The 17512-nt window shown below is 38.0% G+C and overlaps 2 pseudogenes; one reads left to right on the forward strand and one right to left on the reverse strand.

Moving 5' to 3' along the window:
• Window positions 1-583: 583 nt before the first annotated feature.
• On the reverse strand, window positions 584-2573 carry LOC102890024 (annotated as a pseudogene).
• Window positions 2574-3521: 948 nt separating this feature from the next.
• Window positions 3522-3743, forward strand: LOC102891086 (annotated as a pseudogene).
• The last annotated feature ends 13769 nt before the right edge of the window (window positions 3744-17512 follow it).

A 17512-nucleotide genomic window follows, 5' to 3' on the forward strand; every position in this document is an offset into this window, starting at 1 on the left:
GCCCCTCCTAGCCCCACCAATTAACCACCAACTGCTGTTCATGTAAGTGTTCTCTATGAGAGAGAAGCTTTAGGGAAAAGGTGCAAGCTTAAGCGGAAAATTGTGGTGGCTGAAGGAAGATTTTTGGCTATGAGACATGTATTTTCGACACCAAAAGATAGATCTATCCATTCTGATGCCCTCTGAATTCAATCAACTGATTCATGGACGTTTCCTAACAAGCAGCTCAGTGTCCCCGCCCAGGGGACAGGCTCTGACTGACAAGATGGATATGTGGTATTGGCTTCAGAGCTCTGGCTGCTGTTCACTTGGCTTATTTAGAAATGCAAAAAGAAAAAAAAAAGTCAGATTTAAAATGTTGAAAATGGCTGATCTGATCAACAAAAGGCAGATTCCAGGCTCTTTCTCTGGCTACAGACAAATGATGTGACATCTGATGCCTGCACAGGTGTGTGACTGTTTACAACATACATGTTCAGGCCAGCCTGCTCCCAGAGGCTTAGCAGAAAGGAGGCAGAAAAAAGAAAAGACAAAAAGGCTTCAGGGCTCTGGGGTCCCTGAGTGCAGACGACAGGAGCACAGCCTAGCCTTCCCCGTCATCCTCGCTGACCTCCTTCTCTGTGAAGTGGGCCTGCCTCTTCCACACATTCCAGTGCAGACACTGGGCCAGGCTCTCAAACCAGTCACTCACAGGGGCTTGGACACAGATGGAGGGGAGCATGTAGCAGGAGGTAGTGATGCTGATGCTGTTTCTGTGACAGATCTCCTGTCTCTTTTGTCCATCAAAGGACACCAGGTGGTGTTCCTTGCTTCTGGTGACAGCATGATCTTTAGATTGACTGCTGCGGGGATCACGACAGGCCGGAATGACAGCGAGTGGGGGCAGATGGGCATGATCATGATGGCCAGCATGTTCAGGTGGATCATGGAAGCTCTGGTTGTGGCAGCGTATGCTGTGCTGTCCTTCCAGGTGGAGACAATCACATCATCGCTGTGGTGTCGAGGTGCCCATCCAGTTAGACATCCATGTTGGACAGGTAAGAGGCAGGGCCTCTGTCGATCACCACTTCCTTCAAGACCTGATACTGCATGACCTGCTTCCCAACCTCCATGTCCAGGTCCGCAGCCAGCACCCTCTTCTCACTGGTCCCATTGGAGATGGCCAATTTCTTCTCTCTGAGCTCCTTCACAATCTTGACCTTCAGCCAGCTCCAAAGAACAATAACTGGGTTCCCCTGTATCACCTGAGTAACTTGGGTCTGAAAGTTCTCCACGTTGAAGCGGGTCAGGAAGCCCAGGGAACCCAGGCGAAATGCCATGACCAGAGGCGCACTGCCCTGGAAGACCAAGGAAGTGTAGAGCAGGGGCCCATCTGCCACTCCACCCCCAGGCATACGATGACAACGGTCTGGTTGGAAATGTCATCATAGTCTTCTCTGAAAGTGCAGAACTTTCTCCCTGGTCCAAAGCTGTCGGTGTTCACTATGGTGGGGTCTTCTAGAACCTTCTCCACATGCATGACCACGTTGTTCTCCATCAGGTACTCACAGCTCCTTGAAGGGCTGCAGCAGACTGGTGTCCTGGATCTTGTTGATAACGAGAACACTTTGGGGACTTGTTCTATTTCAACCAGTGGCCGGCAGGGTCCTATATGTGCATAATGTTCTGGGGATTGGTTCTACAGCACACAGGTCTTTGGTCTGAAAGTGGTCACTGGGCACTGCCAGTGCAGAGAGCTTGTCCTCCTGGACTCCTTGGTGCCCACCAGGGCAGGTAAGATGGACAGTCTGTGAGACTTGGCCCAACCCCGGATGGGCTGGCCAAGCACCTAGTCTTTGTCCCCAAGACACATGGGGCAGCAGTACGAGGCCATATCTGCACTCAGCCCCTTCCTCAGTTTGACTTTTTCTTGCTCCATTTCCGCCGTTGATGAACAACGGGCTGCAGTCAGAAATGGATCCTGTTTGCTGCCACGGGCACCTGCGGAACCACCCCCTCTCCAGGCCAAGCCAGCGGACCCCACTGCTGCTCATCATCACTAGCTGGCCCCTAGTGCCTTGGCCATCTCCTACCCCATGGCCGCCCAGACTGCAGCGCTGGCCCGCCAAGCAGCAGTGCCACAATGATGAATTTTAAATCATTAAAGACAAGAATTGAGTTCATCCCAATGCTGATAGATGATAGATAGATGAAAGATATTTAGATGATAGATGATAGATAGATAGATAGATAGATAGATAGATAGATAGATAGATAGATAGATAGATGATAGATAGATAATTATAGACACTTTGTAGTATTTTTTTTATCTGGGAGGATTTGTCCCCACCTAGAATATTTTAATGATACAGTTTTCTTATTCAAGACTATGGTATTCCTTTCCATTTAGCTAAGTCTCCTTTGATTACCTAAGTAGTATTTCCTTATATAGATCTTACACATTTCTCAAGTTTACTCCTATTTAGATTCTACCTTGTTTGTTGCCATTACAAATGGAATCTATTATTGTATTTTCTAAATTGTTGTTTGCATCTATAAAGGCTATCGATTTCTATATATTAACGGATACCCATATTACTTACTGAATTTTCTTACAGTAATAATAGTTTTGTAGTAATTTTCCAGTTGATTATTTCAGATTGGCCAAATATACATCCTATGTCTGCAAATAATTATAATTTTACCTCCTTTTCTTTGCACCTCTAATCTCTAAATTTTGTACCTCCAATTTCTTTCTCTTGTTTAATTGCCTTAATTTAATACTTGCAAAACATTGTTAAACAATATTGGTGATAGTAGACATTCTTTTTTTGTTCCTGACTTTAATGAAAAATGTTTCTATTTTTTTCTCATAAACATGGTTCTTGGTTTAACATTGGAAAAATATATTTTATTATTTTTATATTTTATTCTTTTATCAAGAATGAATGTGTAGAGGTCAATATCCAGCATGACAGTGTAAGGAGCTCTACTCATCAACTTCCCCATGAAACTAGTGACAATGTTTTAAAAAAAAAATTTTTTTAAGCCTCTAAAAATGGTCCTAAGGGCAAACTGCAAATGAAGAAACATTTGTTCAAGAAAATCTAGAAATTTTAGTTTTAAAACATGGGAATCTGTGATACCTAAACAAAGACCACTGCCTCCTTCCCTCCCCTTTCCCAACCTAGCAAGCCAAAGACCACTCCAGACCGCTACAGCCAGGAACACAGGCCTCCCCCTCCCACTAATTCCCAAACAGAAGGCTTTCTTCTCAGTAGGAATAGGATGTCAGCATTTCTCATTATGCCTCCAGGGACCTTTTGTTGAGGCTAAGTCCCAGGTGAGTAAGGACTCCTTTCTCTCCTATTCTCAACTTGTGTAATGGGGGTTCTACCTTGGGTACAGTGTGCTGAGAGTAGTGGAGCCCCAATCACCCTTGCCCTAGAGTGGGAGGCGATGGTTTCCCCATGAGGACAGGCAAGCCGAAAAAATAAAATCTCAGGTTGGGCGGAGCAGCAGATTACCTAGCACCCGGCAAAATGGAGCTCGAGGCCATGAGCAGATACACCAGCCCAGTAAGCCAGGCTGTCTTCCCCCATCTGACTGTGGTGCTGTTGGCCATTGACATGTTCTTCACCACCTGGTTCTTCATTTATGAGGTCACCTCCACCAAGTACTCTTGGGACATCTACAAAGAGCTCCTCATCTCCTTGATGGCCTCACTCTTCATGGGCTATGGAGTCCTCTTCCTTCTGCTCTAGATCGGCATCTATGTATGAGCTCCCAAGGGTTCCATCTAGGCAGCTTCACTAAATCCCTGCTTTTTAAATTAATTTTTTTTACTATTGCTGGAAGTGTTCCATTTGCTTTAAATGCAGCTCACAGTAAAGGTATATATGTGGGGGGGGAAATCTCAGGTTGCTGACCACCCCCCATACACTAAGTGCTGAGCTTCTAGAACAGGAGTATCACTCAGAGAGAAACTTGCCATTGTCTCTACCTCCAGGTCCAAAGCTCTGGCTCAGGGATTTTGCATGGGGGAAGAAGCAGGGCATAAAATAGATAATATAGATAGCTCCTTATTTTTTCCCAAAGGAACTGACTTCATTTTTAAGGGAGCATGGAAAAGCTCAAGCCTGAGGGTACTCTCAAGAACAGCGGAGGTTGTGGTATAAGTCAATTGGGAGGATATTTGTGGATCCTGAATTTAACAACGATACAACCTAGACTGTAGGCTGGCTAGTTTGCAGGAAAATAAAAAAAAGCAGAGGTGGAAGGAGCCTTCCTGGGATCAAAATGAATATCAAGCAGTGAACTCAGAAACTATTCCTTCAAAGAAGTCACAAGGTGATTGGATTAGTTTGTACAGCTATTTATACCCAGGGCATTATGGAAAACAATAGAACAATCAGCCAATAGTTAGTAGAGTAGAGGAAGAGAGACATACCAATACCATTGTCATCTCAGGGTGACTGTAGGCATACCCTCAACTGTGCCTCCTTGAGGAACAACGTCAGAGGTTTAACTCTATGGAGTGAAATAGACTTTACTAAAATTATCCATCTAGTCACTAAACAAATAAACAAGCAAATAACACCAAGAAAGAGGGGAAGGAACCAACAGATAGAGTTGCTACAATATGTTATCTAAAATGTTCAGTTTCCAACAAAAAATTATGAGGTGTGTAAAGAAAAATAAAGTATAATTAATACAACAGACAAAAAAAAGGGCAAGAGAAAATGCCTGTGATGGCAACCAGATGTCAGATTTAACAGAAAAAGGTTTCAAAGTAGCCATTACAGATATGTTCACAGAACTGAAAAAAAAAAATGACTAAAGAAATGAAGGTATCATGACAATGTTGCATCAAATAGAGAATCAGTAAAAAGATAGAAATTATTTTCTAAACATGGAAATTCTGGAGTTGAAATGTCTAACTGAATTTTTTTAAAATTCACTAGAGGTGCTCAATAGTAGATTTGAACTGGCAGCAGAAAAAATTGGTGAACCTAAAAGTAGATTACTAGAGATTACACAAACCAAAGAACAGAGAGAAAAAGAATGAAGAAAAATGAACAGAGCCTGGGAGAAATGTAGGACACGATTAGGCACAACAACATATGCATAATGGGAGTACCAGAGGAAAGGAGAGAGAGAACAAAACAAAGCAGAAAAAAATATTCAAAGAAATAATGAATGAAAATGTCCCAGACTTATTGAAATGCAGTAATCTACACATCCAATTAACTCAAAATAGGTCAAAGATCTAAATATAAAACCAAAAGATAAAAAACTTTTAAAAGAAAACATAAAAGTAAATTTTTATGACATTAGATTGGGCAAAGAATTCTTAGATATGACACTAAAAACATGAGCAACAAATGAAAAAAAGGTAAGTTGGTCTCATCTTAATTAAAAACTTTTGTTCTTCAAAGGACACCATCAAGAAAGTAAAAAGACAATTCACAGAATGGGATAAAATATTTGCAAATCATCTATCTGATAAGGAACTTGTATCTAGAATATGTAAAAATACTTACAACTCAGTAATAAAAAGACAAATAACCCAATTTGAAAACGGAAAAAAAGATCTGAAAGACCATTTCTCCAAGGAAAATATACAATGGACAGTAAGCACAGGAAGAGATCCTTGACATCATTTGACGTCAGGGAAATGCGAATTAAAACCACGATGGAATACCACTTCATACACACTAAGATGGCTAGAATCAAAAAGTTAGATGATGAGTGTTGGCAAAGATGTGAAGAAATCAGAATCTTGATACACTGCTATTGGGAATGCAGCCACTTTGGAGAACAGTATGGCAATTCATCAAATGCTTAAACATAGAGATGTCATATGACCCATCAATTCACATAAAATCTTGTACATGAATGTTTACACCAGCATTATTCATAATAGCCAAAAGGTAAAAACCCAAATGTCTATCAATGGATAAATGGATTAAATTAAAAGTAGCATATCTATACAATGAAATTTTCAGCCAGTAAAAGGAATGAAGTACTGATACATGTTACAAAATGAATGAACCTTGGAAAATACACTAAGTGAAAGTAGCCAGTTGCAAAAGACCACGTTATATAATTTCATTCATACAAAATGTCCAGAATAGGCAAATACATAGAGACAGAAAATTAATTAATGGTTGCTTAGGGCTGGGGGAGGGAGATGGAATTAGGGGTTGAGAGTCCCAGAGTACAAGGTTTCTGTTTGAAGTGATGAAATGTTCTAAAATTGACTGGGGTAATGGTTGCAAAACTCCATGAATCTAATAAAATCATAGAATTATATGCTTAAAAAAATTGACACCCACCCAGATACCTTGTAGTGAAACTGAAGAACACTAAAAACAGAAGTTCTTAAAAGGAGATGGAGAGAAAATAGTTCACTACCAAAGATCGATAATTATATTGTCAGCAAACTTCTTAACAGGAAAAATTGGAAGCCAGAGACAATAAAATATCTTCAAAGAGCTAAGAGAAAACAAGCATCAAATTAAAATTGTATACTCGACAAAACTATCTTTCATGAATGAAGATGAAATAAAGATATTTTCAGATAGACAACTGAGAGAGTTGACTCTCATCAGACTTTCAATAAAGTAGTTTCCAAAGGATGAACCTTAGGGGAGAAAATTTATCCCAGAATTAAGGTCAGAGATTTAAGAAGAAAGATGAAGCAAAGAAACTGGTAAACATGTTGGTAAATAACACTGTCTCTCTATAATAATAGTAATGATAATGACTAATTTGTGGCATTTAAAAATAAATCAAAAAACTCAAATAATGGACAATAACATATAGAGAGAAGATGATCAAAGTTAAAGTACTCAAAGTATTCATATTTTTTAGAGAAAAGGGGCTATGATATTCACTTTAAATTTATTAAATATTTATACTAAAATTCCAATGGTAAAAAGGAGTCAATAATGTGGTGACAGAAAGAAATCTAACTATGGGCGGCAAACACACAATACAATGTATGTACGTGCCTATTATTAAATTGTATGCCTGAAACTACTGGATTTTGTTGACCAATGTCACCATAATAAAAACTTAAAAAACAATAAATAAAATAAATAAATAAATTTAATTTCATTCCAATGGTAAATCATAAAAAGATAACAAAGAATGTAATTTCCAAACCAGTGGGGCAGGGGAGAATAGAATAAGAAAACAAACAATAACAATTTAATTAATTTTTAAAGGAAAACAATGGGAGAAAGAAGCATAGAAAAAAGTAGTGTTAATATTATGATAGAAATAAGCCCAAATACATAAGAAATCACATAAATGTGAATAGACTAATCTCATCAGTGAAACAGAGAAATTGTCTACTTAGGTTAAAATTAGTCCAGAGATCCTTCTAAAACATAAGGACACTAAAATATGAAAAAATATATATACAAGATAAATATTAACCAAAAGAATGAGGTAACTATACTAATAGCAGACAAATTGGCTTTAAGACAAATTAGTAAGCATAAAGACCACTACATCATAAAAGTTTCAACTTAAGATGAAGATATAACAATTCTAAACTTGAATGCACTAAAAAATAGTCTCAAAATATATAAAGCAAAATTGAATTTTAAAGACTGAAGAAATGACAAATCCACCAACACAATAGAAATTTTCAATACATCTCTCATTATTCATAAATCATAAAGACTTTTTAAAAATAGTAAGGTATAGAAGAGTTAAACAATAAAATAAGTTTGATTTAATAAACATGGAATCTGCACACACAATTAAAATTTGGACTTTTTTATCAAGTTTTCTTTATCTGATCACATTAGGATTTTTTACATTTTTGTATTTCTTGTATGTGACTACTCTCACATGCTCTTTTTTTTAATTTTTAGAATTGACAGTAATTATTGTTTTATAATAGTTTCAGGTACACAGCATAATAGACATTTATGTGATTTAGAGAGTGATCCCCCTGATGAGTCTCATACCCACCTCACACCGTACATCGTCATTACAATATTATTGACTGTATTCCGTATGTTGCACTTCACATCCCCATGACTTTTTGTAACTACCAATTTGTACTTCTTAATCCCTTCGCCTTTCACCCAGCTCATAGCCCCCTCCCATCTGGCAATCACCAGTTTGTTCTCTATATCTAAGAGTTTATTTCTTTTTGTTTGTTCATTTATTTTGTTCTTTAGGTTACATTTATAAGTGAGATCATATGGTATTTGTCTTTCTCTGACTCATTTCACTGAACATAATATCCATTCATGTCATTGCAAATGGTAAATTTCATTTTTATGGCTGAGTAATATTCCATTATGTACCATATCTTCTTTACTTAATCATCTATCAATGGACACTTAGCTTGCTTCCATTTCTTAGCTACTGTAAATAGCACTGCAGTGAACATAGGGTTGCGTATATCCTTTCGAATTAGTATTTTGGTTTTCCTCGGATAAATACCCAAAAGCAGGATTGCTGGGTCGTAAGATAGTTCTGTTTTTAATTTTTTGAGGCATCTCCATACTGTTTTCCATACTGGCTGTACCAATTTGCAATCCCACCAATAGTGCACAAGGGTTCCCTTTTCTCTACATCCTTGCCAACACTTGCTTTTTGGTTTATTGATGATAGCCATTCTAACAGGTGTGAGGTAATATCTCATTGTGCTTTTAATTTGCATTTCTCTGATATGTTTATTCAGGTCATCTGCCCATTTTTTAATCGGATTGTTTGTGTTTCTTTTTGGTGTTGAATTGTATGAGTTCTTTATAAATTTCGGATATTAACCCCTTCTCAAATGTATCATTGGTAAATATCTTCTCCCATTTGCTATGTTGTTTTTTCGTTTTGTTGATGATTTCCTTTGCTGAACAAAAACCTTCTAGTTTGATGTACTCCCATTTTGTTTTGTTTGTTTGTTTGTTTTCTGTTTCCCTTGCCCGAGAAGATATAGCAGAAAAAATGTCATTAAGAACTATGTCAGAGAGTTTGCTGCCTATGTTTTCTTCTGAGAGTTTTATGATTTGGGGTCTCACATTTAAGTCTTTAATTCATTTTGAGCTTATTCTTGTATATGGAATAAGAAGGTGATCCTGTTTTTTTTTTTTTTTTTTTTTTTTTTTGCATGGTTCTATCCAGTTTCCCCAACACCATTTATTGAAGAGACTGTCTTTACACCATTGCATATTCTTGCCTCCTTTGTCATAGATTAAATGACCATATAGGTGTGGATTTATTTCTGGGTTCTTTATTCAGTTCCATGTGTCTGTTTTTGCACCAGCACCATGTTGTTTTGATTACTATAGCCTTGTAGTATAGTTTAATATAAGATAGTGCAATACTTCTAACTTTATTTTTCTTTCTCAAGATTGCCTTGGCTATTCAGGGTCTTCTGTGGTTTCATATAAATTTTTGGATTATTTGTTCTAGTTCTGTGAAAAATGCCATTAGTATCTTAATAGGGATTGCATTAAATCTATAGATTGTTTTGGGTGGTATGGACATTTTAACGATGTTAATTCTTCCTACACATATGCACAGTAAATGCTTCCATTTATTTGTGTCTTCTTGAATTTCTTCCTTCAAAGACATAATTTTTTTGAGTACAGGTCTTTCATCTCTTGGTTAAATTTATTCCTAGGTGTTTTATTGTTTTTGATGCAATTGTAAATGAAATTGTCTTCTTAATTTCTCATCCTGATAGGTCATTATTAGTGTATAAAAATGCAAATGATTTCTGAATATTAATTTCATATCCTGCTACTTTAGTGAATTCATTTTTCAGTTCTAACAGTTTTTTGGTAGAGTCTTTAGCGTTCTCTATACATATTATCATGTCATCTGCAAATAATGACAGTTCTACTACTTCTTTTCCTAATTGGATGTCTTGTATTTCTTTTCCTTATTTGATTTCTGTGGCTAGGATCTCCAATACTATGTTGAATAAAGTGGTGAAAGTGGACTACCTGATCTTAAGGAAAATGCTTTAAGCTTTTCTTTATTGAATGTGATGTTAGCTGTAGGTTAGTCATATATGGCTTTTATTATTTTGAGGTATGTTCCCTCTATTCCCACTTTGCTGAGAGTTTTTATTATAAATGATGCTGGATTTTGTTTAATGCTTTTTTTGTATCTATTGATATGATCATATGATTTTTAGCTTTCAATTTGTTAATGTGGTATGTCATATTAATTGATTTGCAAATATTTAACCAATCTTGCGTGCCAGGAATAAATCCCACTTGATCATGGTGTGTGATCTTTTTAATGTATTACTGAATTCAGCTTCCTAATATTTTGCTGAGGATTTTTACATCTATGTTCATCAGGGATATCGGCCTATAATTTTCTTTTTTTATAATGTCTTTGTCTGGTTTGGGAATCAGGATAATGGCCTCATAAAATAAGCTTTGGAGCTCTCCTTCTTCTTGAGTATTTTGGAATAGTTTGAGAAATATAGGTGTTAATTCTTCTTTGAATGTTTGGTAAAATTCACCTGCAAAGCCATCTGGTCCAGGACTTTTGTTTGTTGGGAGTTTTTTTATTATCAATTTGATTTTGTTAGTAGTAATTGGTCAATTCAGATTTTCTGTTTCTTGACTAAGTTTTGGGAGATTGTATGTTCTTAGGGATTTGTCCATTTCTTCCAGATTGTCCTATTTGTTGTCATGTAATTGCTTGTAGTGTTTTCTTATAATCCTTAGTATTTCTGTAGAATTAGTTGTCACTTTATCTCTTTCATTCCTGATTTTATTTATTTGGGTCCTCTTTTTTTCTTGATGAATCTGGTTAAAGGTTTATTAATTTTATCTTTTCAAAGAATCAGATTTTGGTTTCACCAATCTATTATATTGTTTTATTAGACTCTGTATCATTTATTTCCACTCTGGTCTTTACTATTTCCTTCCTTCTACTCACTTTGGGCTTTATTTGCTGTTCTTTTTCTAGTCCCTTTAAGTGTAGGTTTAGATTGGGTTTTTTTGAGAATTTTCTTGTTTCTTGAGATAGGCCTGTATGACTATGAATTTTCCTGTTAGGACTGCTTTTGCTGTGGCCCATAGATTTTGAGTCATTATGTTTTGATTTTCATTTGTCTCAAAGTATTTTTTGATTTCTTCCTTAATCTCATTGTTAGTCATTCTTCTTTAGTAGCATTTAGCCTCCATGTGTTTGTGTATTTTTCAGGGTTTTTTTTTCTTGTAATTGATTTCTAGTTTCATACCATTGTGGTCAGAGAAGTTACTTGATAAGATTTTAATATTCATAAATGTATTGAGACTTGTTTTGTGGCCTAACATGGTCTGTCTTGGAAAATGTTCCATGTGCACTTGAGAAGAATGTATATTCTGCTGCTTTGGGGTGAAATGTCACTGTTTCCTTGTTAATTTTCTGTCTGAAGATCTGTTCATTGGTGTCAATGGGGTGTTACAGTCCTCTACTATTACTGTATTACTGTCAATCTCTCTTCACGTCAGTCAATATTTGCTTTATATATCTATGTTCTCTTGTTGGATCTCTTTATCATTATGTAATGTTCTTCTTTGTCTGTTAGTACAGCCTTTGTTTTAGTTTATTTTGTCTGATATAAATATTACTACCCCAGCTTTTTTTCATTTTCATTTGCATGACATATCTTTTTCCATCCTTTTACTTTTAGTCTGTCTGTCTTTCAGTCTGAAGCGGGTCTCTTGTAAACGGCATATGTATGGGTCTTGTTTTCTTATCCATTCAGCTACCTTATGGCTTTTAATTGGAACATTTAATCCATTTACGTTTAAAGTGATTATTGATAGGTACATAGTTATTGCCATTTTATTATTCATATTTATAGGTTTTTCCCCCTTCTTTTTCTTGAAAAAGTCCCTTTAACCTTACTTGTAACACTGGTTTGGTGGTGATAAATTCCTTTAGCTTTTCCTGTCTGGGAAGCTCTTAATCTCACCTTCAATTTTAAACGATAACTTTGCTGGATAGAATAGTCTTGGTTGTAGGTCTTTGCTTTTCATAACTTTGAATATTTCATGCTTATCTCCTCTGGCCTGCAAAGTTTCTGTTGAGAAATCAGCTGAGAGTCTTATGGGAGCTCTCTTATAAGTAACTAGCTGCCTTTCTCTTGTTGCTTTTAGGGTTCTCTCTTTGTCTTTGGCATTTTAATTATGATGTGTCTTGGTATAGGTTTGTTTGGGTTCATTTTGTTTGGGACTCCGAACTTCCTGGACTTGTATCTCTATTTCCTTCACCAAGTTAGGGAAGTTTTCCACCATTATTTCTTCAAACAGTTTCTCCATCCCATGCACACACTCTCTCCTCTCTCCTCTCTCTCTCTCTCTCTCTCACACACACACACACACACACACATCTCTCTCTCTCTCTCTCTTTCTCTCTCTTTCTCTCTCTCTCTCTCTCTCTCTCTGCCTCTCTCTGCCTCTCTCTCTTTCTCTCCTCCTTCTGGTACCCCTATGATGCGAACATTGTTACGCTTGATGTTGTCCCAGAGATCCCATAAACTTTCCTCACTTTTTTTTATGCTTTTTTTCTTTTTGCTGTTTTGATTGGCTATTTTATGCTACCTTGTCTTCTAAATTGCTGATTCAAGCCTCTGCTTTATCTAATCTACTGTTGATTCCTTCTAGTGTATTCTTCATTTCTGATGGATTCTTTTTATGGTTTCTATGTCTTTTTTCATGCTTACTATTTCTTTGTTGAAGTCCTTGCTGAGATCATCTATTCTACTAAGTTCACTGAGCATCCTTATAACCAAATTTTTAAATGCTACATCTAGTAGGTTTCTTGCCTCCATTTTATATAGTTCTTTTTCTGAAATTTTCTCCTGTCTTTCATTTGGGACATGTTTATTTATTTTCTCATTTTTGCTGCTTCTCTGTGTTCATTTCTATGTATTAAGTAGATTTGCTATCTCCCAGTCTTGGCCAGGTGGCCTTATGTAGTAGGTGTCCTCTGTGGCCTAGTGGTGTAGTCTCTCTGATCACCTGCATTCCCTGATCAGGTGCTCTGGGAGCGTCTCTTATGTAGGTTGTGTGTGCTCTCCTATTGTAGTTAAGCCTTGGTTGCAATTGGCACATCAGTGAATGGGATTGACTCTCAGGCTCACTGGTTGTGAGGACTGGCCGCACCCAAAGAGTATAATCTGCTGTGTGGGGGCTGACTTCACAGAATGAGATTCACCCCAGTGAACTCACGTGCTTATTGATACCACCCTTTGGGTGAGCAGCTTGTGAGGCGAATCAGGTGGTGCTCTGTTGTGGTCTGATGCCAGCCTTCAAATGTATTGGTTCTGTATTTGGTGCCTTGGGAGGGGCTTCTGTGCAGACCAAGATCAGCTGCTGCCTGTGACTACCCAGGGCTACCTGGTAGGAGCTACAAAGTGATCTGAAGTTGGTCACTGCCTGTGCTGGACCTGGAGGCATTTGGGAGAGGTCACATAGCAAACTCAGACTGGCTGCCACCAGCACCCGGTCTGGGGCAGCTCAACAAATACTCCAGGGCACCCCAAGGTCTGAAGCTGTCTGCCAGCTGCTCCAAGGCTCAACATTTGAAGAAGTCCTGGGTGGTATGCAGTTGGGTGAGACGAGGTCACAGGAAGTCACCAGGATAGGGTGGGCGGCTCTCCCCAGGTTAGTGCTGACCCAGATTTGGTGCCAGTGCTGAGCCTGTGGCCATTTGCAGAAGTCTCAGATCACACTAGGGACAGATACCACCTGCCTGGGACCCACAGACCTCCAAGATTTATTCAAGAAACACTGCAACTTGGGCTGAGGCTGGTCGCCTGCCACCCAAACCATGTTCAGAGGTGCTCAAGCCAAAGCCTGCCAACTGCTGCCAAAATATTCTCCTCCTAAGAGGGCTAGGCAGGGCTGGGTGCCCAGCCAGGAATATGCCTCCAGCAATTCTTGAGTTGGGTGGGGCAAACGGATTTCACCAAGTCAATGCAGATTGGGATTTGGCCATGTCGGGGGAGGGCTCAACACAGGCAAGATGGTTCCCGCCTGTAGGCTGCATAGAAGGAGGGCTCAACACGGGGACAATGGCGGCCATCCCTCCAGTCCTTGTCCTGAAGCCACACAATTCAGTAGTGCTTCAATGGAAAATTTATAGCCTTAAATGCTTTCATTAGAAAAGAAAAAAGATGACAATTAATGAGCTAAACTTTCAACTATAGTAGTTGGAAAAGGAAAATAAATAAACTCAAAGAAAGTAAAGATAAGGTGATAGTAATAGTATAGCTAACATTTATTGAATGGTTGCTCTAAGCTATGCACTTTTCCACGTGCTTTATATGTATTAACTCATTTAATCTTCCTAATGAGAGTTACATTTTCTTATTATCCACATTTTACAGAAGAGAAAACCAAGGTTCAGGAAAGTTAAGTAAGCTTTTGAAGGTCATGTAGTACAACTTCATGAACATGGAAGAGCTAGAATTTTAGCCCAGGCAATCTGGCCCCAGAGTTTAAGCTCTTAACTACAAAAAGGTAGATGATATGAATAAATTGCTAATAAAATATCATTTACCAAAATGGGATCAATAAAACAGTAAAAAGCCTGAAAAGTCATATAATCATTAAATGAAATTGGTGATTTAAAATCTTCCCACAAAAAATACCAGGCCCAGATTATATTTTAGGATTTTTAGAAGAGTATGTTAGATTTTTGGTCCACTTTTATATGCTCATCTCCAGAGAATGAATTAAAAAATGGGAGGAAGGTCATTCCTTTAGTGGTTTAAATTTGGTAGATTTTTCTCTCTCTCCCCACCCCGCCCCTCTCTCTCTCTCTCTCTATATATATATATGTGTGTGTGTGTGTGTGTGTGTATGTGTGTGTGTGATAGAATGATTTAAAACATACACGTAGATTAATTATTTTAAATTTAAATGGATTAAATGCTTCAATCCAAAGACATAGAGTGGCTGAATGGAGAAGAAAACAAGACCCGCACCTATGCTACCTACAAGAGAATCACTTCAGATTAAAACACACAGAGAGACTGAAAGTAAAGAGGTGGAAAAAAAATACTTCATGCAAATGGAAATGAATAAAAGCTGGGGTAGCAATACTTATGTCAGACAAAATCGACTTTAAAACAAAAGCTATAACAAGAGACAAAGAAGGACATTTCATATACAATAGCCAAGATATGAAAGCATTTATAGGTAATTGAATAAAGATGATGTGGTAAATACAATGGAATTTTACTTAGTCATAAAAAAAGAATAAAATCTTATCATGTGCGACAACATGGATGGACCTAAAGGGTCCTCAGTGAAATAAGTCAAAGACAAATGTCATATGATTTCACTTATATGTAGAATCTAAATAAATAAATAAATAAATAATCAAAACAGAAACAAACTCATAGATACAGAGAACAAATTGATTGTTGCCAGATGTAAGGGGGCTTGGGGGCTGGGTGAAAAAAGTGACAAGATTAAGAAGTATAAATTGGCAGTTACAAAATAGTCACAGGATGTAAAGTACACCATAGTGAATATAGTTGATAATATTGCAATAACCATGTGTGGTGCCAGGTGGTTACTAGAATTATCAGGGGGATCACTTCGTAAATTATATAAGTGTCTAACCACTACGCTATATACCTGAAACAAACATAATATTGACTGTCAACTGTAATTTAAATTTTTTTTTAAAGAAATATACACACATAGATGCACATCATTTCAGAGAGTGGTTACCTTGGGCAAGAAATTGAGAGACAGAGGCTCTTGGACACATACATGCCTTCAACGTTATTAATCATTGAGGGGGTCATGGGTAATCATGTTATTATTTGCTTTTCATATCCATTGCTTATATTCTTTTATTGAATGTTACATGATAAGAGAATTCAAATAACATTTAAGAACAGAGAAGTGCTTATGATATAATGCTAAAGGAAAGAAACAATGATCTATGATCCTATTTTATCCAATGTTTCAAAATCTTTTGGTATTCTAGACAATCTTCCCCGAAATCAAATTCTAAATGAAATCTTATTGACTTTGAACTGGCTTTGAGATTTTCCAGAGGGTCCCTAGATCATCTCAAAAAATATGTTCTCGAAAAGTTGTGATGGAATCAAGGAGCAGCAGCAAGGAAAAATCACCTAGGATATTGATGAACGAGCCATTCAACTAGGGAGAAATCCAAGAAATCACCTTGCAACAGCAGAAGGTAGGACTGGGCGAGGACGCGGGGCTGCCCAGTCTCAAGCAGCTGAGTGAGACAGAGGTTGCCGTAGCAGCAGACTCTTCTTAAAGGGGCTGCGTCCAAGAGCAGATTTTCTCAGACCCACTCACTCTGAGCACCAGTGTTGATTCGGCTGTGCAAAGGGGTCACCAGGGACTTACAGGGAGACATTGTTAGAGTGAGGGCCAAGGCGCGATTTGCTCTGTACAGAAGTGCCGGCAGTATCCATTAATCCCTGTTGAGCCCTCCCTGCTCCCAGGGCGCAGACACAGCGCTGTCATAGGCCTGAAGTCATCAAACTAGATAACAGAGGTCTCCCTGCCCAGAAGATTCCCTGAAACCCTGCCTCCCCCAATTCGTGGCCTCACCCAAGCCACATCCAGGTGTATCCTCAGCGAGCCCCGTACTTCTTGCTGAGCAGCACCTAGACTCACATTGGAGGCAGCTGGCCTCAGTTTCTGGTGTGGCCTTTTGAGGCAACTATAAGCACAGCATCTGTGGTTTGCTTGCTGAATTTTAACAGGTGGCCCCAAGGGGTAGAGTCTTGGGCTAAGTTTGGCCTGCAGCTGAACCTCTCTCAGGACTGTGTCACAGGACACCTACTTCACAAATCCACACTAATAAGACTGGAAGACTTAGGAGCTTTGCTTAGTACATCGAAATGGACACAGAAAGGCAGCCAAAATGGGAAGACAAAGAAGCAGAAACCATGTGAGAACAGAACAGAGATCCAGATATAATGGAGTCAAGTAATCTAACAGATGCAGAGTTCAAAACACTGGTTGTAAAGATGCTCAAGATCTTTTGGGAAGTGTAGATAAATTCAGTGAGAACTTCAACAAAGAGATAAAAAACATAAAAATAGAAATGGAAATTATAAAAGGGAACCAGTCTGAAATGAAGAACACATCTGAGATTAGAAGTATGTTAAATGGAATAAACAAAGGAATAAACAAAGTGAATAAAGAAAAGGATCAAATGCCCTATCTAGAGGACAGGAAAGCCAAGGACACTCAATCAGAATGGCAAGATATAAGATGCCAAGACTATAAAAATAATTTAAGGAGTATATGGGACACGATTAAGGGTCCAAATATCTGTCTGATCGGCAACCTGAAGAAAATCAAGATGTTGAACAGCTGTTTGAAGAAATAATGATGAAAAACTTCCCCGACCCAGTGAAGGAAATGGACATAAAACCCCAGGAAGCTCAGAGAACTCCAAAAACCAGGGATCCAAAGAGGCCCACACCAAGACACATCATAATTAAAATGCCAAAGGTTAAATACAAAGAAAGAATATTAAAAGCAGCAAGAGA

This window comes from Pteropus alecto, unplaced genomic scaffold (assembly GCF_000325575.1).
Source record: "Pteropus alecto unplaced genomic scaffold, ASM32557v1 scaffold359, whole genome shotgun sequence".
In the NCBI taxonomy this organism is placed as follows: Eukaryota; Metazoa; Chordata; class Mammalia; order Chiroptera; family Pteropodidae; genus Pteropus; species Pteropus alecto.